The sequence below is a fragment of the Sus scrofa genome, chromosome 1 (genome assembly GCF_000003025.6).
Source record: "Sus scrofa isolate TJ Tabasco breed Duroc chromosome 1, Sscrofa11.1, whole genome shotgun sequence".
Classification (NCBI taxonomy): domain Eukaryota; kingdom Metazoa; phylum Chordata; class Mammalia; order Artiodactyla; family Suidae; genus Sus; species Sus scrofa.
In genome coordinates, this window is record NC_010443.5 from 269,032,850 (window position 1) to 269,046,879 (window position 14,030).

Below are 14,030 nucleotides of genomic sequence, written 5' to 3' on the forward strand. Positions count from 1 at the left end.
AACAAAACCCAGAGGCATGGATCCAAATATGGATAACAGCTGCTCCTGGGTAATTTAGGTTTTTATTTTTCTCTCTTTGTAGGGTTCAAGTCTTATTGTGGTTTATTTGTGATTAGAAAGGAGGGAATGAAAGAACAAAGGTTTGCTGTGTCAAGTATTACACAGGACAGCTGGGGAAACGTTTCCAGGGTGGGAGAGTCTTGAGCAGGCACTTGTGCCAGAAAGGAGGAGGCTGGAAGGGGAGCAAGGCTCACTGGAGGAGGAAGAGGAGGAGAAGCAGAAGCAATTGGACAGGAAGTGGCCCTGTGGTGCTTGGGCAGGGGTGGGGGTGGGAGGCTCTTTCTCCCATTCTGAAGCTGCAGGCACTCTGGCCATTCCTTTACCCTGACAGCAAATCAAACTCCTCCGCCAGACCTCTGGCCTCCGTGCACCTTCCCTCCACCTAGAGCACTCCTTCCTGCCCTCCTGACCTTCATGCCTCCTTGGAAGTGTTATTTACTACGGGGGCCAGATCTCAAGCCCATTGCTGGCTCTCAGGGGATTGAGTTTATCTCCTATGGAGCACTCCTCAAAATTGTAATTTAGGGGAGTTCCTGTCGTGGTGCAGCGGAAACAAACCCAACTAGGAACCGTGAGGTTGTGGGTTCAATCCCTGGCCTGACTCAGTGGGTTAAAGATATGGCATTGCCGTGAGCTGTGGAGGAGGTCACAGACCCAGCTCGGATCTGGCATGGCTGTGGCTGCGGCTGTGGCTGTGGCATAGGCTGGCGCTACAACTCCGATTAGACCTCTAGCCTGGGAACCTCCATATGCCGCAAGTGCAGTCCTAGAAAAGGCAAAAAGACAAAAAAAAAAAATTGTAATTTAGGGAGTTCCCAATGTGGCACAATGGAATCAGCAGCATCTCTGGGGCACTGGGACCCAGGTTGGGTTAGGGATCCAGCATTGTGGCAGCTGCAGCATCGGTCACAGCTGTGGCTAGGATCTTAGCCCTGGCCCTGGAACTTCATGTGCCATGGAGCAGCCAAAAAAAGCAAAAAAAAAAAAAAAAGTAATTTAGTAACAAGGTAGAAATACCTGTCAGCTCCACCAACACGGGGACCATAACTGTCTCTAGAGCCCAGCACTCTGCCTGGCACAGTGTAAAGATTAATTGAATCAGTAAGAACAGTTTCCAGCCTTACAGATAGGACAGGGCCCCTTTTAAATCTCAACTGGGGCTCACCCGGCCTAGCAGGTCATTTCCACAAGTTTCCTGCTTCCTACTTCTTGCTTCAAAGAAAGTTCAGTAAATGTGTGTTCAGAGAATGTTCAGATACATTCAAAGAGGCAAAAAGGCAACAAAGAAGGCACCCCCACTTTAAAACTTTGGTGGCAATTATCTTACAAACATTCAGTTGTACTTAGTAAACAACTCAACTTTTAAATGTCTATATACCATGTTCCAAGGATGAAACAACTAATGATATAATAATAACAAATAACACATCCTAGCATATGGAGTCATCAGCTAAGCACTTTCAATGAATTCTTACAACATCCTAATAGGTCAAGTATTATAATCCACATCTCACAGATAGGTTCATAGAGCTTTTTTTTTTTTTTTTTTTTCTTTTTGCCTTTTCTAGGGCCGCTCCTGCGGCACATGGAGGTTCCCAAGCTAGGGGGTTAATTGGAGCTATAGCTGCCGGCCTGCGCCAGAGCCACAGCAATGCAAGATCCAAGCCACGCCTGTGACCTACACCACAGCTCAAGCAATGCCAGATCCTTAACCCATTGAGCGAGGCCAGGGATCGAACCTGCAACCTCATGGTTCCTAGTCAGATTCATTAACCACTGAGTCATGACGGGAACTCTGGGTTCATAGAGCTTTATGGACTCGTCCAAGTTCATGCACAGCTGATGAGGTAAAGTTTGGACTAAAACACAGAACTGCCTGATTCAAAAGTCTACGCTCTTTTCTTTAAATCACTCCATGCCTCAATTTTCTGATTTATAAAACTGAGATGTTAGGCCTATCTCATTGGGTTGAAATAGGGCTGAATGAGTTAACACTTGGAAAGCAAGCACATAAAACAGTTCCTAGGAGTTCCTGTCATGGCGCAGCAGAAATGAATCCGACTAGGAACCACGAGGTTGCAGGTTCAATCCCTGGCCTCACTCAGTGCGTTAAGGATATGGCATTGCCGTGAGCTGAGGTGTAGGCCACAGACCGTGGCTCAGATCCAGCGTTGCTGTGGCTCTGGCGTAGGCCAGTGGCAACAGCTCCAATTAGACCCATAGCCTGGGAACCTCCATATGCCTCAGGTGTAGCCATCAAAAGACAAAAGACACAAATAAAAAATAAATACAAATAAAAAAATAAAGAACTTATCAGTACTTCTTAATTATTAAAATGATTATTAGGCATTCCTGCTGTGGCACAATGGGCTTGACAAAGTCTCTGCAGCACTGGGACACAGGCTCAACTCCCTGCCTGGCACAGTGGCGTAAAGGATCCAGCGTTAGAGTTGCCACTGTGGCTCAGTGGAAATGAACCCAGCTAGTATCCATGAGGAGGCCGGTTCATTCCCTGGTCCTGCTCATGGGTTAAGGATCCGGCATTGCCCTGAGCTGTGATGAGGTCACAGACCCCGCTCAGATCCCGAGTTGCCGTGGCTGTGGTGTAGGCTGGCAGCTCCAGCTCCAATTTGACTCCTAGCCTAGGAACTTCTATATCCCTCAGGTGAGGCCCTAAAAAAAAAAAAGGACCCAGAATTGCCATAACCCCAACATGGGTCATAACTGCAACTCGGATCTGATCTCAGGCCCTGGAACTCCATATATCATGGGACAGCCAAAAAAGAAAAAAAATATATGAAAATTTTAAAAATAAAATTGTTATTACCACTAAGCCATAAAGGATCACTGAGGCCACACAAAGGGAGGCTGATCCTTGAAGGATGGGAAAGATTAGTCCTGAGTAACAGTGGGTTCTCTGCACACGCGGGCTCACGCACACACGCACACACGACTGGCCATCTAAATAAGTGCCATCTTCTCCCAAGTTGACACCAATTATGTGCCATATGCCAGGTTCTAGGGACTATGATGGTATCTGTCGTCAACAAACTTACAGTTGGGAGCTCCCATCATGTCTCAGTAGAAGCGAATCTGACTAGCATCCATGAGGACACAGATTCAATCCCTGGCCTTGCTCAGTGGGTTAAGGATCCAGTGTTGCCATGAGCTGTGGTGTAGGTCATAAACAAACGAGGCTCGAATCCCGAGTTGCTGTGGCTGTGGTGTAGGTCGGCAGCTAGAGCTCCAGTTGGACCCCTAGCCTGGGAACCTCCATATGCCATGGCTGTGGCCCTAAAAAGACAAAAGCAAAAAGCAAAAAGCTGGAGTTCCTGTTGTGGCTGAGGGGAAACAAATCTGACTGGCATCCATGAGGACACAGGGTCCATCCCTAGCCTCACTCAGTGAGTTAAGGACCTGGTGTTGCCGTGAGCTGTGGTGTAGGTCGCAGATGTAGCTTGGATCTTGCATTTCTGTGGCTGTGGTGTAAGCCAGCGGCTACAGCTCTGATTCGACCCCTAGCCTGGGAACCTCCATATGCCGAGAGTGTGGCCCTAAAAGACATAAAAAAATTAAAAATAACAAAAAATAAAAGCTTACAGTTGTGCAAGAGAGACAGGTACAATAACATGCCCTGCTTCAACTTTGGGTGATGCCAGCTCTGGGTGATGGGCAGGGATGTGTAGCCAGCAGAGGACCCTCTGCAGTTGGGGATCTGGACGGGCCTCAGGGAGGAGAGGTCTCTAGGCTGAGGTCTGAAGAAAAACAAAGTGAAAATAGGAGTAGGAAGAGGGAGAGGGAAGAAGGAAGAGCTCTGGGAAGAAGTCCCAAAGGTGACAGAGAACGTGGTGCTTCGAGGATGCAGGTGGTCAGGGACCAGGTCATGAAGATGCATAAAGGACATGGAGTTTGGGAGTTCCCATCGTGGCTCAGTGGTTAACGAATCTGACCAGGAACCATGAGGTTGCCAGTTCGATCCCTGGCCTTGCTCAGTGGGTTAAGGATCTGGTGTTGCTGTGAGCTCTGGTGTAGGTCGCAGACATGGCTCAGATCCCACGTTGCTGTGGCTGTGGTGTAGGCCAGCAGCTACAGCTTCGATTGGCCCCCTAGCCTGGGAACCTCCATATGCCTCGGAAGTCACCCTAGAAAAGGCAAAAAGACCAAAAAAAAAAAAAAAGAGGACATGGAGTTTGGATTTTTTTTTCTTTTTTTTCTCTTTTTTATGGCTATACCCAGAGCATATGGAAATTCCCAGGCTAGGGGTCATACTGGAGCTAAAGCTGCTGGGCTACACCATAGCCACAGCAATGTGGGCTCCTTGACCCACTGAGTAAGGCCAGGAATTGAACTCACATCTTCACGGATACTAGTCAGGTTCATTTCAGCTGCGCCACAAGGGGAACTCCCTAGAGTTTAGATTTTATCACTAGGGCACCAGGAAACCTGTGATGGGTTTTTAGCAAGGGAGAGACTTAATTGGATTTATGTATTTTAAGAAGATGTCTGGGAGTTCAGTGGAAACGAATCTGAGTAGTACCCATGAGGATGAGGGTTCGATCCCTTGCCTCTCTCGGTGGGTAGGGGATCTTGCATTGCCATGAGCTGTGATGAAGGTGGCAGACGAGGAGGCTCAGATCGCACATTGCTGTGGCTGTGGCACAGGCCAGCAGCTGTAGCTCTGATTATACCCCTAGCCTGAGAACTTCCATATGCCACCAGTACAGCCCTAAAAACCAAAAAAAAAAAAGACGCCTGGCTGCAGAGTAAAAAATGGATTGTGAACAATTAGATTCTCTGAGCCCAGAACAATCCACTAATTGGGCTCTGGGATTTCCGTGGTCATTCTTTTTTTTTTTTTTTTTTTCTTTTGGCCACACCCATGGCATGTGGAAGTTCCACTGGCCAGGGATCAAACCTGTACCACGGCAGTGACTTGAGCCACAGCAGTGACAACCACGGATACTTAACCCTCTGAGCCACCAGGGATCTCCTTCTGGGTCATTCTTTGGTGGGTTTTTTTTGTTTGTTTTTGCTGCACCCATGGCATATGGAAGTTCCCGGGCCAGGAATCCAGGCCACATCTGGGGCAGTGCCCGATCTTTAACGCACTGTGCCACCTCGAGCTGCTGCAGAGATAACACTAGATCCCTAACCCACTGCAGCAGAGTCGGAACTCCTGTGCTTTGAAGCTTAAGACCCATTTACTCAAGAAGAATTCCAGACGTATTTAGAGTAAAGGTGGTATCAGTGAAATAAGAAGAGGGCACTTAGAAGAGGGCAATCCCATGGAGTTCTGGGCAGTAGGCATTACCTCGAAGTCACAGAGGCAGACTTCCCAGCTCAGACCTGGGAAATGATTACCCTACAACCCCTACACGTCAGACATGTGCTTGGGAGCAGGTGATAGCACCACGTAGTCCTGCTGTCCTGGAATTTAAACTCTGAGCATTGACACATGTAATTACAGGAGGGAAAGTGCTTGGAAAAAGTCTAAGGTCATTGCTTGCTTGCTTGTTTGCTTGCTTGCTTGCTTTTATTTTCTTTTTAGGGATGCGCCTGCTGCATATGGAAATTCCCAGGCTAGGGGTCGAATTGGAGCTGTAGCCCTGGGCCTACACCACAGCCACAGCAACACCAGATGTGATGAGTCTGCAACTTACACCACAGCTCACGCAATGCCAGATCCTTAACCCACTGAGCAAGGCCAGGAATCGAACCCACATCCTCATGGATGTTAGCAGGTTCATAAAATTGCATCTGGGAAGTGCAAGGCAGACAAGGCCAATGTGCAGACAAGGAGGGCCTCTAGGAGGAGGTGATATTTGAGAGGTAAATTCAATCCCTCCAGGCCCCCAAGATTCCCTGCTGACCTGCCCTCTTTCTGCCCTCTGGCATGGCCTTTGCTTTCAGCTTCTGCCTGGGCCCCAGGCCACCCCCACCCGGAAAGGTCCCAGCACAAAGGTGGACTAAGACAAAGGAGCCTTAATAAACTCATTAAAACAGCTTTGTCAGAGCTGGAGTTGGAGAGCGGGAAGGAAGGAAGCGAAGGACAAAGGAGTAAAACTCCTGCCCCCTTCCCCAGGGGCCCAGGAGGAGAAATCCTTCTCCCGGTACTCACGAGCCTTGCCCTAGGCTGAGGCCCAGCCTTGAGCAGCCATCGTTCCATACAGGATCAAATCAGGCCTGATTTTTCTTAGGACCTGCTGTCGTGTGAGCCCTCATGCCAGCCGGGCTAATGACCGTTATTAGAATGGCATGGAGGGAAGTTTGCCATCTGGCATTAGGCTTACTCTGCAGTCGCTGTGTGACTTTATGCTCTTCCTGTCCCTCTGCGAGGAGCCTCAATTTCCTTTGCCTGGAATGTTTGTCTCCCAGCTCTGCAAGGTGCGGGCTCCTTTATTTATCTATCTATCTATTTATTTTTGGCCATACCCAAGGCACGTGGAAGTTTCCAGGCCAGGGATCGAACCCACGCTTCAGCAGTGACCCAAGCTGCTGGATCAATGCTGGATCCTTAACTGAGCCACAAGGAAACTCCACCTTCTTTTTTATTGTGGCTGCCCCATGGCATGTGGAGCTCCCGGGGCCAGGGACCAGATTTGAGCCGAGCCACAGACAAGGCCTAAGCCACACGTGCTGTAGGAACACAGGATGCTTACCCCACAGTGCGGGGCCAGGGATCGAACCTGTGTCCCAGGGCTCCCAAGACGCCACCCATCCTGTTGTGCCACAGCAGGAACTCCCCTTTTTAAGTCTGAGAGCGAAGATTTTCTTCTTAGACCCACCTCCCCTGAGGACTTGAATGGAAGAGGCTTTCCTTGTTCTTCTCCATCACAACTCTGGTTGGCTGCCTTCTTAACTGGGTATGAGGCATCACTGTTGCTTTCTTGCTTTGCAGTGTGTCTCCCACTCCACCACGTGCTGGGATCATTGTCTCCTCATCCTCAAGGAGGGTGTTCACCCACCGTAGGTCATCGGTAAGTGTGTGGCCACCTGGAGTGAATACACATGAAATGGGATGATTACAATACTGGCCACATCTAGTCATTGTGAAGATTCAGTGCATCGGGCACCTGAAAGCACTTAGTAGAGGGCAGCCATAATTAAAGGACCTGTTCCACACATGATCTTTGGTTTGGGGGCTGGTGTGGCCCGACAGAGAGAAAGTGGAGGTAAACGGGGAGTTCCCATCATGGCACAGCGGAAACGAATCCGATGAGGAACCATGAGGTTGCGGGTTCCATCCCTGGCCTTGCTCAGTGGGTGAAGGATCCGGCGTTGCTGTGAGCTGTAGTGCAGGCTGGCAGCTGTCGCTCTGATTCGACCCCTAGCCTGGGAACCTCCATGTGCTGTGGGTGAGGCCCTAAAAAAACAAAACAAAAGGCAAAAAAAAAAAAAAAGAAAGAAAGAAAGAAGAGTTCCCAGAGAAACTGACAGTGCAGCGGAAACAAATCCAACTAGGAACCATGAGGTTGTGGGTTTGATCCCTGGCCTCGCTCAGTGGGTTAAGGATTTGGTGTTGCTGTGAGCTGTGGTGTAGGTCACAGAAGCGGCTCGGATCCTGAGTTGCTGTGGCTGTGATGTAGGCTGGCAGCTGAAGCTCCTATTTGACCCCTAGCCTGGGGACTTCCATAAGCCACAGGTGTGGCCATAAAAAATAGAAAAAAAAAAAGGAACCTACTCTGTCTTTTCCCTATAAGAACATACAAATAATAATAATGAAAGAAATTTGGGAGTTCCCGTCGTGGCTCAATGGTTAACAAATCTGACTAGGAACCATGAGGTTGCAGGTTCCATCCCTGGCCTTGCTCAGTGGATGAAGGATCTGGCGTTGCCGTGAGCTGTGGTGTAGGTCGCAGACGTGGCTCAGATCTGTTGTGGCTGTGGCTGTAGTGTAGGCCGGTGGCTACAGCTCCAATTGGACCCCTAGCCTGGGAACCTCCATATGCTGCAGGAGCGGTCCTAGAAAAGGCAAAAAGACAAAAAAAAAAAAAAAAAAGAAAAGAAAAGAAAAAAAATAATGAAAGAAATTTAAAAAGCCAGATGTAAGATATGACATATATGATTCACTTTATATGGAACATCCAGAAAAGGCAGATTTAGAGGCAGTAGATTAGTGATTGCCTGAGCGTGAAGTTTCTTTCTGGCATGATGAAAATATTCTAAAATCAGATTGTGGTAGAGTTCCCCTTGTGGCTCAGCAAGTTACGAACCTGACTAGTATCCAAGAGGATGCAGCCAGATCCCCTATCAAGCCAGTACATGCCACAGCCAAAAAAAAATAGAAGAAGGCTTATATGCTTAACATGTAAAGTCTATTTATAAATTAACAAAGAAAAGAGATACTTCACAAAAGGAAATTGGGTAAATTGACATGAATGGGCAGTTTTCAAAAGAAGAAATGCCCGAAAGGAGTTCCTATTGTGGCTCAGACATAATGAACCCAACAAGCATCCATGCAGATGAGGGTTCAGTCACTGGGCTTGCTCAGTGGGTTAAGGATACAGCGTGGCTGTGAGCTGAGGCATAGGTTGCTGTGGCTGTGGTGTAGGCCTGCAGCTGAAGCTCCTTCAACCCCTAGCCTGGGAACTCTATATGCCACAAGTGCAGCCCTAAAAAGACAAAAAACAAAAACAAAAACAAAACCCGCAAAAGAAAAAATGTCTTCCATCAAGAAGCATAAGAAGGAGTTCCCATCGTGGCTCAGTGGTTAACGAATCCGACTAGGAACCATGAGGTTGCGGGTTCGATCCCTGGCCTTGCTCAGTGGGTTAGGGATTCAGCATTGCCATGAGCTGTGGTGCAGTTTGCAGAGGCGATCGGATCCCGAGTTGCTGTGGCTCTGGCGTAGGTCAGCAGCTACAGCTCCCATTAGACCCCCTAGCCTGGGAACCTCCATATGCTGAGGGTGAGGCCCTAGAAAAAAAGACCAAAAAAAAGCATAAGAAAAACTATTCTATCTCAGTAGTAATACTAACTCTAGATAAATTTTCCAACTACAAAATATGAACTAGAGAGAATGAGGCAGGGTTCTCTGAAATATACGCAAACGCTGCAGGAGAGTAACCGGATAGTTGGGCAACTCACTATCAACCTTAGTATTTTACCTACTTTCCCACTCAACAATTGTAATTCTAGGGATATTTTCTTTTCTTTTCTTTTTTTTTTTTTTTTTTGTCTTTTTGCCATTTCTTGGGCCGCTCCCGCGGCATATGGAGGTTCCCAGGCTAGGGGTCGAATCGGAGCTGTAGCCACCAGCCTACGCCAGAGCCACAACAACGCAGGATCCGAGCCGCATCTGCAACCTACACCACAGCTCACGGCAACGCCAGATCCTTTAACCCACTGAGCAAGGGCAGGGACCGAACCCGCAACCTCATGGTTCCTAGTCGGATTCGTTAACCACTGCGCCACGATGGGAACTCCAGTCCTCATGTTTTTAAATGCACACAAATATGTTATATGACCTACATCTTATATACTCTAGATAGGTTATATTATTAATTCCTGTTCCTCTCTCTCTCTCTCTCTCTTTTTTTTTTTTTGTATTTGTAGGGCTGCACCCAAGCCATGTGGAGGTTCCCAGGCTAGAGGTCGAATTGGAGCTACAGCCACCAGCCTGCACCACAGCCAAGCAACTCAGGATCCAAGCTTAGTCTGTGACCTACCCCTGCTCACAGCAATGACAGATCCTTAACCCACTGATTGAAGCCAGAGATCAAATCCAAGTCCTCATGGATCCTAGTTGGTTTCGTTACCACTGACCCCACAACGGGAACTCTCAGTTCCCATCTCTTGATGGTGGGATACCAGGTTATATATTTTTAGCCTTATATTAACTTTCTAATTTTTTTTGGCCACACCCACAGCATGTGGAAATTCCTGGCCAGGGGTTGAACCCACAGCACAACAGCGACCCAGACTGCCGTAGTGACAATGCTGGATCCTTAACCTGCTGAGCCACAAGACACCTCCCAAAATGTTGTCTTCATCCGTGCGTGTGATGGGGAGTCTAGCAAGAGATGCCCAGGGATGATCTCCTAGGGTTCTACCAGCCTCAGGGATAAACCTTGTCATGTTCTGGCCTCCCCTGCCAATCTGGCTCTGGGTAGATAACCCGTTTGCATGACAGTAAGGCCAAAAGTGGCCCATAGGGTCCGAAAGACACAGGTTTGAATCCTGACTCATCTACTCCTATCCCTGTGATTTTTGGCCAAGGTTCTTTGTCAGTTTTTCATTTGGGGAGTTTCCTGGTGGCTCAGCAGGTTAAGGATATGGTGTTGCTACTGTGGCTCCAGTCACTGCTGTGTCAAGTGTTCAGCCCCTGGCCTGGGAATTTCCACATGCTGAGAGCACGGCAAAAAAAAAAAAAAAGAAGTTTTTTCTTATTTGGTTTGATTCTCCCATCTGAAAAATAAGGATATAATACTAGGGAAAGTTGATTAAAGGGTTTAAAAGGATAATGCTTATGAAATCTAGTGGTATTTGGGATGTTTTGGAAAATTCTGGTTTATAACCCTGACCTCAGGGTTACAGAATACCATAATCCTGTCAACTTTGGGGTGGGGTAGAGGGAGGCCGTTTATCTCGTTTATCTCGCCCTCACCTTGTCTGTAGCCAGTTCTGGAATGGAGCAGAGATAGACAGTTGCCTAGTAACACCTCTGGGAATCCAGGAAGTTAAAATTTTGGAAGCTGTGGAGGAAAGGAAAGGTGGGGTCTTGCATGTTTTTTTTAAAATTTTTTTATTACCCAATGAATTTATTACATTTATAGTTGTACAGTTATTATCACAATCCAATTTTATAGGATTTCCATCCCACAACCCCAGTGCATCCCCCCACCCTCCGTACTGTCTCCTTTGGAAACCATAAGTTTTTCAAAGTCCGTGAGTCAATATCTGTTCTGCAAAGAAGTTCATTGTGTCCTTTTTTCAGATTCCACATATCAGTGAAAGCATTTGATGTTGGTGTCTCATTGTATGACTGACTTCACTTAGCATGATAATTTCTAGGTCCATCCATGTTGCTAAAAATGCCAGTATTTTTTTCCTTTTAATGGCTGAGTAATATTCCATTGTGTATATGTACCACATTTTCTTTTCTTTTCTTTTCTTTTTTTTTTTTTTTGTCTTTTTGCCTTTTCTTGAGCCACTCCCGTGGCATATGGAGGTTCTCAGGCTAGGCGTCAAATTGGAGCTATAGCTTCTGGCCTATACCAGAGCCACAGCAATGTGGGATCTGAGCCGTATCTGCAACCTACACCACAGCTCACAGCAATGTCGGATCCTTAACCCACTGAGCAAGGCCAGGGATTGAACCTGAAACTTTGTGGCTCCTAGTCGGATTCGTTAACCACTGAGCCACGATGGGAATTCCTGTACCACATCTTCTTGATCCACCCCTCTGTCAATGGACATTTAGGTTGTTTTCATGTCTTGGCTATTGAAAATAGTGTTCCAATGAACATTGGTGTACATGTGTCTTTTTGAGTCATGGTTTTCTCTGGATAGATGCCCAGGATTGGGATTGCTGGATCAAATGGTAGTTCTATTTTTAGTTTTCTGAGGAATCTCCATACTATTTTCCACAGTGGTTGCACAAATTTACAATCCCACCAGCAGTGTAATAGGGTTCCTTTACTCCACACCCTCTCCAGCATTTATTGTTTGTAGACTTTTTGATGATGGCCATTCTGACTGGTGTAAGGTGGTACCTCATAGTGGTTTTGATTTGCATTTCTCTAATCATGAGTGATGTTGAATATCTTTTCATGTGTTTTTTGGCCATCCATATGTCTTCTTTGGAGGACTGTCTGTTTAGATCTTCTGTCCATTTTTTTGATGGGGTTGTTTGTTTTTTTGGTATTGAGCGGTAGGAGGTTTTTATAAATTTTGGAGATTAATCCCTTGTCAGTCAATTCATTTGCAGAGATATTCTCCCATTCAGTGGGTTGTCTTTTCATTTTGTTTAGGGTTTCCTTTGCTGTGCAGAAACTTTTAAATTCAATTAGGTCCCATTTGTTTTTGTTTTTACTGTCATTGCTCTAAGAGGTGGATCTGAGAAGATGTTGCTGTCGTTTATGTCGGAGAGTGTTTAGCCTATGTTTTCCTCGAAGAGTTTTGTAGTGTCTGGTCTTATATCTAGGTCTTTAATCCATTTTGAATGTTTGAATTTTTAAGCTGACGGTACCAAGTGGGTGCTGTACTTAGGTGATCTAAGTGATTCCAAGTACTAGAGCTCAGGTAATCTATGTTTTTTGTTTTGTTTTGTTTTTTTGTCCTTTGTCTTTTTAGGGCCGCACCTGCAGCATATAGAGGTTCCCAGGCTAGGGGTCCAATTGGAGTTGTAGCTGCTAGCCTACACCACAGCCACAGCAACGCCAGATCCTTAACCCACTGAGTGAGGCCAGGGATCGAATCTGTGTCCTCGTGGATGCTAATCAGATTCTTTTGAACAGAGCCAAGATGGGAACTCCTGTTTTATTTATTTTTAATTTTTTTTTTTTGCTTTTTTTTAAGGCCACACACACGGCATTTTTTTTCCCATTTTATTTTTTAAATTTACTTTTTTTTTTGGTTGTACCCATGGCATGCAGAAGTCCCCAGGCCAGGGATTGAACCCGAGCCACAGCAGTGACAATGCCAGATTCATAACCTGCTGTGCCACCAGGAAACTCTTGGGTTTTTTTGTTTGCTTTTCCCTTTCAGGGCCACACCTGGGACATATGGAGGGTTCCAGGTTAGGGGTCGAATCAGAGCCACAGCTGCCAGCTTATGCCACAGCCACCAGCTTATGCCACAGCGACAGCTATGTGGGATCTGAGCCATATCTGTGACCTATACCCTAGTTTAGGGCAACACCAGATCCTAAACCAACTGAGTGAAGCCAGGGATGGAACCCACATCCTCACAGATACTAGTTGGGTTCGTTTTAGCTGGGCCACAACGGGAACTCCCTCCTGTTTTGTTTTAAGGTGACACATACATAAGTTTCAAAATTCAAAATGTACAACAGGGTGAAGAGGGAAACACCCCTCTGTCCTTGGATTTCTCACCACCCAGTTCCCTCTTCAGGTATGGCCAAGTTACTACCTGTATGGGACTCTTTTTCCTTCTTTCTTTTCTTTTTTCAAAAATTTATATATTTAAAAAAAAATTTTTTTTTTGTCTTTTTAGGGCCACACCTGCAGCATATGGAGGTTCCCAGTCTAGGGGTCCAATTGGAGCTACAGCTGCTGCCCTACACCACAGCTACAGCAACGCCAGATCCGAACCGCGTCTGCAACCTACACCACAGCTCACGGAATCATCGGATCCTCAACCCACTGATCAAAGCCAGGGATCAAACCGCAACCTCATGGTTCCTAGTTAGATTCGTTTCCACTGCGCCACGATGGGAACTCCTCTTTTTTTTTTTTTTTTTAACCCCCCCCCCCAAGCACAGTTCCTAGGCCAGGGAACAGATCTGAGCTGCAGAGGCAGCCTATGACATAGCTGGCAGCAACGCTGGATCCGTAACCCACTTTGCTGGGCCAGGGATTGAATCTGCGTCCCGGGGCTCCTGAGATACCACTGATCCCCTGTGCCACAGTGGGAACTCCACGGGAGTCTTTTAAGAGCTGTGTTAGGGAGCTCCCCTGTGGCTGTGTTACATGTATATAGGCAAATAATCCCCACGTGTTTTCTTTCATTACCCTTCTACACATACTACCTACTTGATTTCGACTTTGTTTTTTTTTTCATTTTACCAAGGCTCTGGTGCCCTTTTTGATGTGATGGTTGCAGTATTCCATTGCATCCGGTATCCCCTTTGGTCTTCCAAAGGCCTAAAGAAATTGTTAGATTGTTTCCAATCCTTCACTTTTATGCTGTTGCAACAGAATTGCCTGGTACAGGTGCTTTCTGATAGTCTGCAATGAATCTGCTGGATAAATTCCTAGACCTGCAATGAATCTGTAGGATAAATTCCT